This window comes from Nycticebus coucang, chromosome 8 (genome assembly GCF_027406575.1).
Source record: "Nycticebus coucang isolate mNycCou1 chromosome 8, mNycCou1.pri, whole genome shotgun sequence".
Lineage (NCBI taxonomy): Eukaryota > Metazoa > Chordata > Mammalia > Primates > Lorisidae > Nycticebus > Nycticebus coucang.
This window is the reverse complement of record NC_069787.1, coordinates 55,918,518-55,931,258: the sequence shown is the minus strand read 5'-3', so window position 1 is coordinate 55,931,258 and position 12,741 is coordinate 55,918,518.

Genomic DNA, 12,741 nt, shown 5'->3' with positions numbered 1-12,741 from the left:
TGAACATATACAGAATACACCATCCCAAAGCTAAAGAATAGACATTCTTCTCATCAGTCTATGGAAAATACTCCAAAATACATCATATCCTAGGATACAAATCAAACCTCAACAAAATTAAAAGAATTGAATTTATATCTCATATCTTCTCAGACAACAAGCAATAAATGTAGAACTCCAACAAAAATTTTCTTCCCCACACAAAGGTATGGACATTAAACAATCTTACGCTAAATTACAGTTGGGTCAAGGAAGAGGTAAAGGAGGAAATTGTTAAATTCCTCAAGTATAACAACAATAAAGCTACAAGTTACCAAAACCTATGGGATACTGCAAAAGCAGTCCTAGGAGGGAAATTTATCAATTAGATGCCTACATCCAAAAAACAGAAAGATAGTACATCAACAACCTAAAGAATCATCTTAAGAAAATGGAAAAGGAAGAGCAATCCAATTCCAAACCTAGCAGAAGAAAAGAACCAAAATTAAATCAGAAATAATGAAATTGAAAATAAAAGAATCATTCAGAAAATTAATGAAACAAAACGTTAGTTCTTTGAAAAGATAAATAAAATCAATAACCATCAGCCAGATTAACTAGAAACAGAAAAGTATAAAAGCAAAATCTCTAATACCCTGATCAGAAATGAAAGAGGAAATAAAGACACAAGAGATTTTTTCCAACTCTTACAAGAAACTCTATATCCAGAAATTTGATAATGTGAAGGAAATGAACCAATACCTGTAATCATACCATTCCCTAGACTCAACCAGGAGGGAATCGATCTCTTGAACAGACCAATATCAAGCATTGAGATTGAAAAAAAAAAATAAAGAAGCTTCCAACAAAAAAAGGCCCCCCAAACCATACAGCTTCACACCAGAATTCTATCAAACTCTAGATTGATAGAATTCTATCAAACTCTAGATTGATAGAATTCTATCAAATTCTATTCAAAGAAGAGTTTGATCTACACTTTAGAACCTATTTCAAAACATTGAGAAGGAAGGACCCGTCCCCAAAACATGGGATGCAAGGCTGGTGTAAACACGAATCCATAAATGTAATTCATTATATCAATAAAAGCAAAATCAAAGACCATATGATCTTCTCAATAGATACAGAAAAAGCATTTGATAAAATTCAGCATCCCTTTCTAACAAGAACACTTAAGAATATAGGCATAGGTGGCACATTTCTTAAACTGATTGAAGCCATCTATGACAATCCCATAGCTAATAGCATACTGAATTGAGTAAAACTGAAAACTTTCCTACTTAAAAGTGGATGGAACCAGACAAGGATGTCCTCTATTGCCACTTCTATTCAACATAGTTCTGGAAGTTCTAGACAATGCAGTCAGGCAAGAGAAGGATGTAAAGGACATCTAAATGGGAGCAGAGGAGGTCAAACTCCCACTCTTTGCTGATGGTATGATCTTGCACTTAGAGAACCCCTGAGACTCAACCACCAGGTTACAGTTCGGAAGTGATCAAGAAATACAGTGATGTCACAGGGTAAAAAATCAATGCCCACAAATCAGTAGCCAAGTTGAGAAGCTAATCAAAGACACCATTTCCTTCATAGTAGCTTCAAAAAAAAAAAAAAATACTAGGAATTTACCTAACAAAAGAGGTAAAGAATGTTTATAAAGAAAATTATGAAACGCTAAGAAAAGAAATATCAGAATACATTAACAAATGGAAGAACATACCATACTCTTGACTGGGAAGAATCAACATTGTTAAAATGTCTATAATATCCAAAGCCATTTACATATTCAGTTCAATCCCCATTAAAATACCAACATCATACTTTGAAGATTTGGGAAAAAAAATAGTACTTCATTTTGTATGTAAACAGAAAAAAAATCCCATATGGTGAAGACAATTTTTAGTAATAAAAACAAAGCCAGAGATGGGCAGCACCCATAGCTCAGTGGACAGGGCATTGGCCACATACACGGAGGCTGGCAGGTTTGAACCCAGCCTGGGCCGGCTAAGAAATCAACAATGACAATTGCAACAAAAAAAATAGCTGGGCGCTGTGGTGGGCACCTATAGTCCCAGCTAGTTGGGAGGCTGAGGCAAGAGAATTGCTTAAGCAGTTCTGAGGTTGCTGTAAGCTATGATGCCATGGCACACTACTGAGGGTGACATAGTGATACTCTATCTCAAAAAAAAAAAAAAGCCAGAAGCATCACTCTATCAGACTTTAGATTATATTACAAGTCTACAATGATCATAACAGCATAGTGTTGGCACAAAAAAATAGAGACATTTGAAACCAAACAGAAAACCAAGAGATGAAACCAGTCTCTTATATCCATATGATCTTTGATAAATCAAACAAAAGCATACATTGGGGAAAACAATACCTATTTAATAAATGGTGCTGGGGAAACTGGATACCACATGTAAAAGACTGAAACTGGACCTGCTCCTTTCACCACCTACAAAAACTGACTCAAGGTGGATAAAAGATTTAAATCTAAGAAATGAAATGACAAAAATCCTAGAAAAAAGTGTGGGGAAAACTCTTGAGGATGTCAGCCTGAGGAAAGATTTTATGAAGACTTCACTGGCAATCACAGTAACAATAAAAATAAACAAATGGAAGTTAATTAAGCTGAAAAGCTTTTACACAGCTAAGGCACAACAAAGTAAATAGACAACCTTCAGAATGGGAAAAGTTGCATGTTTTGAATCCAACAATGGCTTGATAACTAGGATCTATAGAGAACTCAAATTAATCTACAAGAAAAGTTTAAATAATCCCACCTATCACTGAGCAAGAGCTATGAACAGAACCTGCTCTGAGGAAGACAGACAAATGGCTAAAAAACATCTGAAAAAATGCTCATTATCCCTCATCATCAGATAAATGCAAATCAAAACCACCCTGAGATGTCACCTAATCCCAGTGAGAATCACGCATTTCACCAAGTCCCAAAGTTGCAGATGCTGGCATGTGATATGAAGAAAGGGGACCACTTTTACACTGCAGATGGGAGTGCAAACTCATACAGCCTCTTTGAAAAGAAGTATGGAGAATCCTCAAAGATCTCAAATTAGATCTCCCATTTGACCCCATGACTAGGCATCTACCCAGAAGAAAAAAAATCCTTTTATCATAAGGACATTTGCACTAGATTGTTCATCACAGCTCAATTTACAATCACCAAAGTGTAGAAACAACCTTAATATGCATCAACCCAGGAATGGATTAACAAGATGTGGTATATGTGTATACTATGGAATACTATTCAGCTATAAAAAGATGGAGACTTTACATCTTTTGTATTAACCTGGATGGAGTTGAAACCAAAATAAAGTAAAACAAATATACCACATACTCAATACTAATATGAAGCCAGTAGATGATCTACTACACGCCCACATAAGAGAAAAACTCAATTCAATTCAAATGGAGAGGAGGGCAATGAGGGGAGGAGGGTAGGGATATCCTAATGTAAGGATATGGCACACCTTTCAGGTGTGGGATGCAACTAGAAGATGGAATCTACCTAACAAATGCAAATATTGTGATCTAGTTGTTTGTACCCTCACATTAATTAACCTGAAATAAATAAATAAATAAATAAATAAATAAAAATATGAAATATGCCCCCAAAATTGGTAGAAAACATACACTGAGTATGATTCTTCATGCTCCTGGCCTGCTCCAGGCCAAGTCTATTTTTTATCCATCTTATGCCATCTAAAAAAGATAGGGGGTAGATTCGCAAGAGCACTAGACTAGGTGACAGGAGTTCAGAACTGAGTTCTAGTTCTACCACTTACCAGAAGTCCATCATATAAGCTGGTTAACATTTTCGACTCACGGTCTGTCATCGGTGAAGTGGAAATAATTCCCACCTCGTGAACTGCTTGAGGGGAGGGATTCTTCATAAACCTAGTATCCACAGAGCCTGGATACATTGCCTACAGCCTAGTAGGTGTTCTGTTCAATAAGCACTTAAATATTTGCCAATTGAATTTTGAAATAATAAATGAAAGACCTGCAGCGTATATGTAACCTAATGGTATCATTACCACGTCCCTAAATTACCAAACCCACCAGAATACATGTCTCTCATTATGATTTTATCCCTCCACAAAATTTTCCCTGATAGCCATTTCAACACATTTTCCTCTGAACGGGGTTGACAGCAATTTAGCCAAAGATGATGTAAGTCTTCATTGGTCCTTAAATTTGTGTGCATCAGAATCACCCGAAAACCTTGATTTTACAAAGCCTGAATTTCTGAGTCCCAGCTCAGAATCTGATTTGGAAGAAATGAATTTGGGCCCAGGAGTCTTTTCTTAAAAGTCAGTCCCTCCAAGTGATTATGATGCAGATGACCTTTCATCATGATTTGAGAAATGTGGTCCTCACCATTCAAGACACTTACACTTTGTCCTGAATCTTCCCTCCCACCTGCCCTACAGAGGCTTGTAGATGATCATCCACACTCTGAGTATCTTGCAGTTTTAACTGTCACAGCCCTAGACCCAAGATTACCAATGCTTCTAATCACACTGCTACACAGAGTAAAATGAAATGAGCGCCTAGCATCCAGAGATGGCTGAGTACTGCTCCAAAATAGTACTTCAGAACTCATCGAGATGCTGAGATGGGCTCATTCCCCTATGAGGTTATGAGTCAGAACATCTTTTTCAGTTTTGAAAGTTATTAGCAAAGCAGAAAAGAGTCTTTGAAATATTGTTTTCCTCCATAACAAAGAGATGATCACCCATCTATTTAAGTTAGGCCTGTTGTTATAGAAACTACCTATTTTAAGTGAATGATAAAGAAGCACCACATACTCCACTGAAATGAACAACCTCTTACTAGAGCTTGGGAAGTCTTGTTTTGTCTGAACGCACATCTTGCCAACTGACTGGCATTGGATGATTTTGTCTCTCACCATGGAGACTTTGAGCAGTGGCTTAGCCTTCTCCTTCTCTCAAACACAGGCCTTTAGGTTCCAAGATACTCCAAGCCCTTTATTTCAGACCATGTTTTAACACAAAAGACTGAGTTCCTGTACCAAATGAAATTAAACATATGAAAAATACAACCCTCTCATGAATTGCACCACCTTGGTAAAAATAATAATTGACCTCCTCCTTTAACCCCATCTGTAAAGGAAAGAGAGAGCCCTGAGTCAAGGCTGCCAGTCTTCTCAGAGGACTCTCCAGCAGGTTACTCCACATGCCTAAAGGGCTTAAAGCAAAGTTTCTAGCTGCCTCCTGCCTGAGCAAGAAGCTTCCCCTCACTGCTCACCTTCCCCTTGGCCTCCCCCTTCCTCTACTATTCCAGTATGTGGAAAGTGCCACAAAAACTGCTGTAGGAAAAGACACTTTAGACTTGGCTGCTTCTATATCAGGTACCTGTTTATTTTAGGCACAACAATTTGACTCTGCCATCACAGAAGGAAAGTAGCCATAACTATATATAAGTAAACAAGCATGATTATGTTCCAATAAAATCATATTTACTAAAACACATGCAAGGCTTCATTTGGCCCATGGGCCATAGTTTGCCAAACTTTGCTATAGTAGACACTATTATGCTACTGCCTAGATTTGCCCACCTGGAACTCACGTACTTCACCCTAGGAGGACTTTGGAGGCTGAAAGCGCTCAGCTGACTCCTTCTATGGGGACGGTTCTCAACCGAAGAGAGCCACTTCACCTAAGATGTATTTTGTCATCTTAAGGGCAACCCACATCCCACGATTTGTGTTGGGGACTATGGAGGCCCAGTGTAGCCCTGACTTCACCATAATGCAATATAGCAAAATTGCACTTGTACCCCATGAACATATACAAATAACAAAAATAAATAAGAGAAAAAAAGAAGAAATAAAATAAACTAAATAAAGGCCTAGTGTACTTGGCCAAATATAACACAACTCTGAAAAGGCAATTTAAATCCAGAGCTCCCTACAGACTGACTGAGGCCTGTGTGTGTGTGTGAGAGAGAGAGAGAGAAACTGCATTGCAGTTCAACTTTTCCCTCTTCCCAATCTTGGCTCCTTCATTTCTCCACAGGAATTGATCCTAAGAACACAAACTGTCTGCATTCAAATCTCAGACTCTGCCTCCCAGAGAGCCCAACCTGAGACAACCACCGTCCCTGTCCTTGCAGTCCAGCCCCCTTTCAACCTTGCCTCACACTGATGAGCTTACTTACCTCTTGGCTGGCCACTGTCACTCTGGGTGGCCACTGTGTACACTTCTAGGCTGGCCGGCAGAACTTCTAGTTACTGTTCCTTCTGGAAAACATTTTTATCATTTTTCTCAGGCTGTACACTCTGCCACCAGCATGGGTGCTGCCCCCATTGTCCGGTGAGGACAGCTACTCTTGGGTGACTCACACTATGCCCTGTATAAAATGCACATATGTATACCATGGAATACTATTCAGCCATTAAAAAATGGAGACTTTACATCCTTCGTATTAACCTGGATGGAAGTGGAAGACATTATTCTTAGTAAAGCATCACAAGAATGGAGAAGCATGAATCCTATGTACTCAATTTTGATATGAGGACAATTAATGACAATTAAGGTTATGGGGGGGGGAAGCAGAAAGAGGGACAGAGGGAGGGGGTGGGGCCTTGGTGTGTGTCACACTTTATGGGGGCAAGACACAATTGCAAGAGGGACTTTACCTAACAATTGCAATCAGTGTAACCTGGCTTATTGTACCCTCAATGAATCCCCAACAATTAAAAAAATAATAATAATAAATAAAAAAAATACACATTTCGGGGTCTCCACCTAAACAATGGGTTAAAGTATATCAAGGGTGGGGCCTAGGAATCTATATATTTAATGAGCATTAACAAGCACCACTACAGGTGATTCTAAAATTGGTGGTTTATAAACCATTCATTGAAAGTTTGCACTATATTTTATGTGTACTAGCACATGGCAGCCACTTCATAAATATTGATTCAAAAAATCATTTCTAAGCACTCTCCTTGCTGAGAGAGTTATGACCCAAAACATATTGGTATACAGGTACAGGATATGCAAATAATCAATGAAGAACAACCAAATCAATATATGAACAACCTGAATAGCACATGGAACTTCAGAGACACTCATTGAGATGAGGAGAGGATTTGAATGGTTAAACTTGGGAAGAAGTTACAAACCCAAATAGGAATACTGACCAGCAGATAAGGTGAAGGCAAGATAGAGATGGATGCTGGACAGCAGGGAGAGCTAGGAACTGTAGTGTCTTGCCTCCAAAGGGAACAAGACTTGTGAAATGTGACAACAGGGAAAGATTATGGCCAGGTCATAATTTTTTTTTTTTTTTTTGAGACCGAATCTCACTTTGTCACCCTTGTTAGAGTGCTATAGCATCACAGCTCACAGCAACCTCAAACTCCTAGGCTAAAGTGATTCTCTTGCCTCAGCCTCCCCAGTAGCTGGGACTACAGGTGCCCACCACAATGCCCATCTATTTTTAGAGATGGGGCTCTCACTCTGGCTCAGGCTGGTCTCAAACACATGAGCTCAGGGCAATCCACCTGCCTCAACCTCCCAGAGTGCTAAGATTATAGGCATGAGCCACTGCGCCTGGCCCAGATCATCTAATTTTTTAAGAGTAGCCTAAAAGTGTGTACTTATGATATAAAATCTGTAAGTTTCTAAATATTGGCTCATATTTACTTTATCTGGAATTCTGGAAATTCAGTTAGGCCCTCAGGTCTTCATGAGTGGCTTAAGTACCCTGAAGGTAACAAGAAGAATAATTATTGTATTTGTGAAAAAGAAATATTGCAGAATTCCCAAGGAGTGTGATCAGAGGAGTCAGGGGTGGGGTAGACATCTTTGCAGAAAATGTCATAGACATTCTTTATTTACTTATTTATTTACTTATTTATTTTTGAGACAGAGTCTCACTCTATTGCCTGGGATGGAGAGTTATGGCATCAGCCTAGCTCACAGCAACCTCAAACTCCTGGGCTCAAGCAATCCTCCTGCCTCAGCCTCCAAAGTAGCTGGGACTGCAGGGGCCTGCCGCAACATCCAACTAATTTTTCTATTTTTAGTAGATATAGAGTCTCACTCTTGCTCAGGCTGGCCTCAAACTCCTGAACTCAAGCAATCCTTCTGCCTCAGCCTCTCAGAGTGCTAAACACAAGTGTGAGCCACCATGCCCGGCCATAGATACCCTTTACTGAGGCAGCAGGGAAGAGAAGCAAAGGTTTATGAGAAGAGCCAGAGTTCAAACGATATGCCCACAGTCCTGGGAGGAGTCCAGTGAGGGGCAGAAGGGAAGTAGGACTGAAGAGCAAACTTGGCATCAACTGTGGGAAGGATCTGGGTTCTCTTCTCTGTACGGAGAAGGTGGCTACCTGATCAGTGGTCAGTTCCGGAGACGAGGGGTATGGGCTCAGCTCCACAGGTCCCCGAGTGCAGTCAGGTCAGCAGTCGCCGTGTGAGCTGACGTCAGAGTCAAGCCATCTGATGCCAATGAGCATGATGCTCCCACTTTTGAAGCAGTAGAAACCACAGTATCACAGGCCCATCTTGTACACATAGGAATTGTTACAGTTTCAAATTTAAGTTAACAAGCCAAGAGCCTGTTACATGACTTTCATTCTTTTTTTTTCTTTTTTCTTTTTTTTTTTTTGTAGAGACAGAGTTTCACTTTATGGCCCTCGGTAGAGTGCCGTGGCATCACACAGCTCACAGCAACCTCCATCTCCTGGGCTTAAGCGATTCTCTTGCCTCAGCCTCCCAAGTAGCTGGGACTACAGGCACCCACCACAGCGCCCAGCTATTTTTTTTGTTGTTGCAGTTCAGCCGGGGCCGGGTTTGAACCCGCCACCCTCGGTATATGGGGCCGGCACCTTACGGACTGAGCCACAGGTGCCGCCCATGACTTTCATTCTTGTTTGTTTGTTTTAGTTTGCAAACCAGGTGTGATTTTATTTTAGGAGATAAAATAACTCCTAGCACGTGGAAGGTCACACAGCAACTTAGGATGTGGATTCAGGTTTTTCTGCCCAAGAATTTGACATTACTGTGAACTATGATGCCACGGCACTCTATCCATGGAGACAGAGTGAGACTAAAAAAATTAGATAAATAAAATAAAATACCTCTCCTTCCAACAGGCTCTTAGGTCATGCAAGGTATTATTACTCTCATAAAGAAGCAATAGAAGGAGTAGTCATAATAATCTGCCTTGTGCTTGTGTTTGGGTCACTGCCAAAGCCTTTAATATATCAAATGACTCTGTCTTGTTGTTTTATCAGAAAGTTTCTGTTTTGGTACTGAAAGCCAGAACAAATCCCCTCAAAATGTCCCCTGGCTGCTGCTTTGGGTTCTTTTAGAAGAAAGTTACTCATGTTCTCCTAATTGGGACTACAATCTGTGGTTTTTCACTCTGAAAATGTGTTTGTAGACCTCAAGAAGACCAGCAGATAAGCACGAACCCAATCCCACTCATTAAACATTGACATCAGAAGATTCAAGGACATGTATGCTCTGGGGAGAAAATCAGACAGAAAATTATCTAATTATATTTCATAGATTAAGGAGAGCCGATGCAATAAAATTTAAAATAGAGATTTTGTAAATTAGTGCCAGGATTCTTCTCTGCTTGCATACTTCATACTCCCCTTGTCTATGGAGAAACTGCTCATCGTGGAACTAAGGGTTCCTAGGACCTCTTTGCCTTTGCAAGTCTGAAAATGAGAAACTGGAAAGGCAGAAAAGCGCAGTCACATGCTGGCAACAGTCAAATCTCTCCCCTTGATTCTAGCAGTTTCTTTAGAAAAGTTTTGGGGTTACCTGAGGGGTGATCCAGCAAAGCTGGCAATTAAGTGGACCATGAACAGCAGGCAAGACTTCTCGTACAAAACTCTGAAACAGCTTCCTAAACATATGACCCGCAGTTATCCTGTAAGAAGTGGTAGTGCACAAAACTTAGGAGATTCACAAAAGGGAAGAAATCTGGGCCATGTTTTGAAGTAGTGTCATTAAAATTTCAAATGCATAGAAATGCAGGAAGGCTATCGTGCAGATGGTGTGGGTTTCATCAGTATAGAGTTTAATTCACAGTTGTCCCTATTGCTCTATCCTGGTGCTAAATATGCTAACTACACTTTTATTGTTGTTGCAGTTTTTTGGCTGGGGCTGGGTTTGAACCCACCACCCTCAGAATATGGGGCTGGTGCCCTATGCACTGAGCCACAGGCACCTCCCCTGACTACACTTTTAATGCACAAGCAATACACTGGTGTCTTTATGTCTCAGTGATGGTTCCCTTGCAAATTTAACTTGCTTTATTTTTTACAATTAATCAAGTTGCAATATTAATTTGTTGTAATTTATGTTACTATTGAATTTTTTTTTGACACCTTGTCTTTTGTAGAAAATTCAAAAGTAAATGTAGAGCAATTTATTCAACTTTTTTTTTTTTTTTTTAGAGACAGAGTCTCATTTTGTCACCCTCGATAGAGCGCTGTGGCATCACAGCTCACAGCAACCTCCAACTCCTGGGCTTAGGCAATTCTCTTGCCTCAGCCTCCCAAGTAGCTGGGACAACAGGCACCCGCCACAATGCCCAGCTATTTTTTGTTGCAGTTTGGCCAGAGCTGGATTTAAACCTGCCACCCTCAGTATATGGGGCTGGCGCTCTACTCACTGAGCTCAAATGCCACCCCTTCATTCAACTATTTTACCCAAATAGGGGCAAAATTTTTCTAGGTCCAGCTTACTTCACAAAAGCATCACAACCTATCTTTCTGTCCTCTCTGTGGAAAAAAAAAAAAGGAAAAAAGAAAAATGCCTCACAAGGCCAGCATTTCATGCCACAGATTCATGAGTAAAATACCCAGAGGAAAAATTGCAAAAAAAAAAAAAAAAAAATGTAAAATTCTGTTTACACTGCACTTCAGTGGGCTTAAAGCACCGTGGTGTGTTGGCTGTAAGAAATCATTTGCCAAAGTGGCAAAGTACAGCTTATGAGCCAAATCCTGCCCATTGCCTATTTTTATAAGTAAAGTTTTAGTGGGAACCTGGCCACATCCATTAATTTAAGTATGATTTATGGCTGCCTTCTCACTTCAGTGACAGAGGTGAGTAGTTGTAATAGAGACTGCAGGGCCTACAAAGCCTAACATATTTACTGTGTGGTCCTGGAAGAGCAGAGTTTTCGAACCCCTGTCCCAAAGACTAGAAGCAAATGGCCTCTTTGGTCCCTGATCTCAGTCAGCATCCAGGTTTCATTGCTCCCAACATAAGAACAGGAAGGAACCCAGGCACACGTGCACCCAGAAGGAAAACAGACTATAGCAGAGCATCATAAGGCTGCCCCTCGGCCTGCCCAAGGCAGGAGACTCCTCCAAAGGGGTGGCAGCTCCGTAACAGGAAGCAAAGCACGAGATAAATTCAGAAAGAAGACACGTCCCCATGAGCAGCCCGCAGGGGCTCGTATTTTCCCTCTGACACTCCTCACAGCTGTGTGTCTTCTTCGCCTTAGATGATGCATTTCCCCCGTTTACTACTATTGTATATACCCATCTCTTAAGGCATGAATATTTGCTATTGATATTATTAATAGCTTAGTACATAAAATAGGGAGCAGTCTCAAACACTTGACCTTTCCCCTCTCCATGCCCAAAACTTTGTCTTCTAACACTGTCACCCAGCAACCACCTGGCTTGTAACAAACGCATTATTTTAGCAATCCCCCTCAGGATGCACTTCTGGTGAGAGCTGAATGGGAGAAGCACGCCTGGGGAAGAGGGTTAATTGCCCTCCTCCTACAGCTCAACTCCAGTTACATCCCTACTGCCTTAGGGGTTCTGATAAATAAAGGTCCAAAGATCACTTAAAGATTTGCCACACGCTTAGCAGATTAAGATCTCTAAGAAGTAATGCAATAGAGAAACCTATTTAACTTTGTGTAACCTAGAATTTAGGCAGCTGTTGGCACAATAATGCAGCCTAACAAACAACTCCCAAAACTCCACGGCTTACTGCAAACTTTGTTCTCACACTCACAGATCTACGGGTTGACTCTAATTTGGCTGTCCGCTGGGCACCTTTACTTCAGGCTGAAGGTTGGCTGGGCTTGGCTTTGGGCCAATGGTTAGATTCGTGTTAGCTTCTGGAGACAGAGCAGCTACAGAGGGTAAGCTCTTACACAAAGCATATTTTACATCGCCACCTCTATGAGGGCTGCTAACGTCTCATTGCCCCGGGTAAGACATGTGGCTGTGGGCTGGGTCACACAAGTTCAGGGGCAGGCAAATCCATCCCACCCACCACAAGGCCATCATATGAGTGTGGGTGTGTAATTCTACCCTCTCACAACCACTGACTTTCTGGCATTTCTTCTGTCTCACCTTGACCCCATTAATATTTCAACTAGCAGTTCTCTAGCAGTTCCCAAGTTTTTTGGCTGCAAGACTCTCTAGTATCTAGCAAAACAATTTTCATGGAACATACTTTATGTTAATTTATACTCAACTGGCTGCATGTATAACTATGGAATGAGGCTTGATTTTCAAACCTAAGACTCTTTCTACTATAAGAAAAAAGAGAGGAAAAAAATCTTTGTGACCCTATCCTCTCTGAATGGTTACGTGCTTTAACTATAGAACACTACTAGAACAAACCTAAAATTTCAAGACAGGCCTTACACAGAATCTGAACTTTTTTTCCAAGACTATGCTAGGAAATGCTATAGAAATTTTAG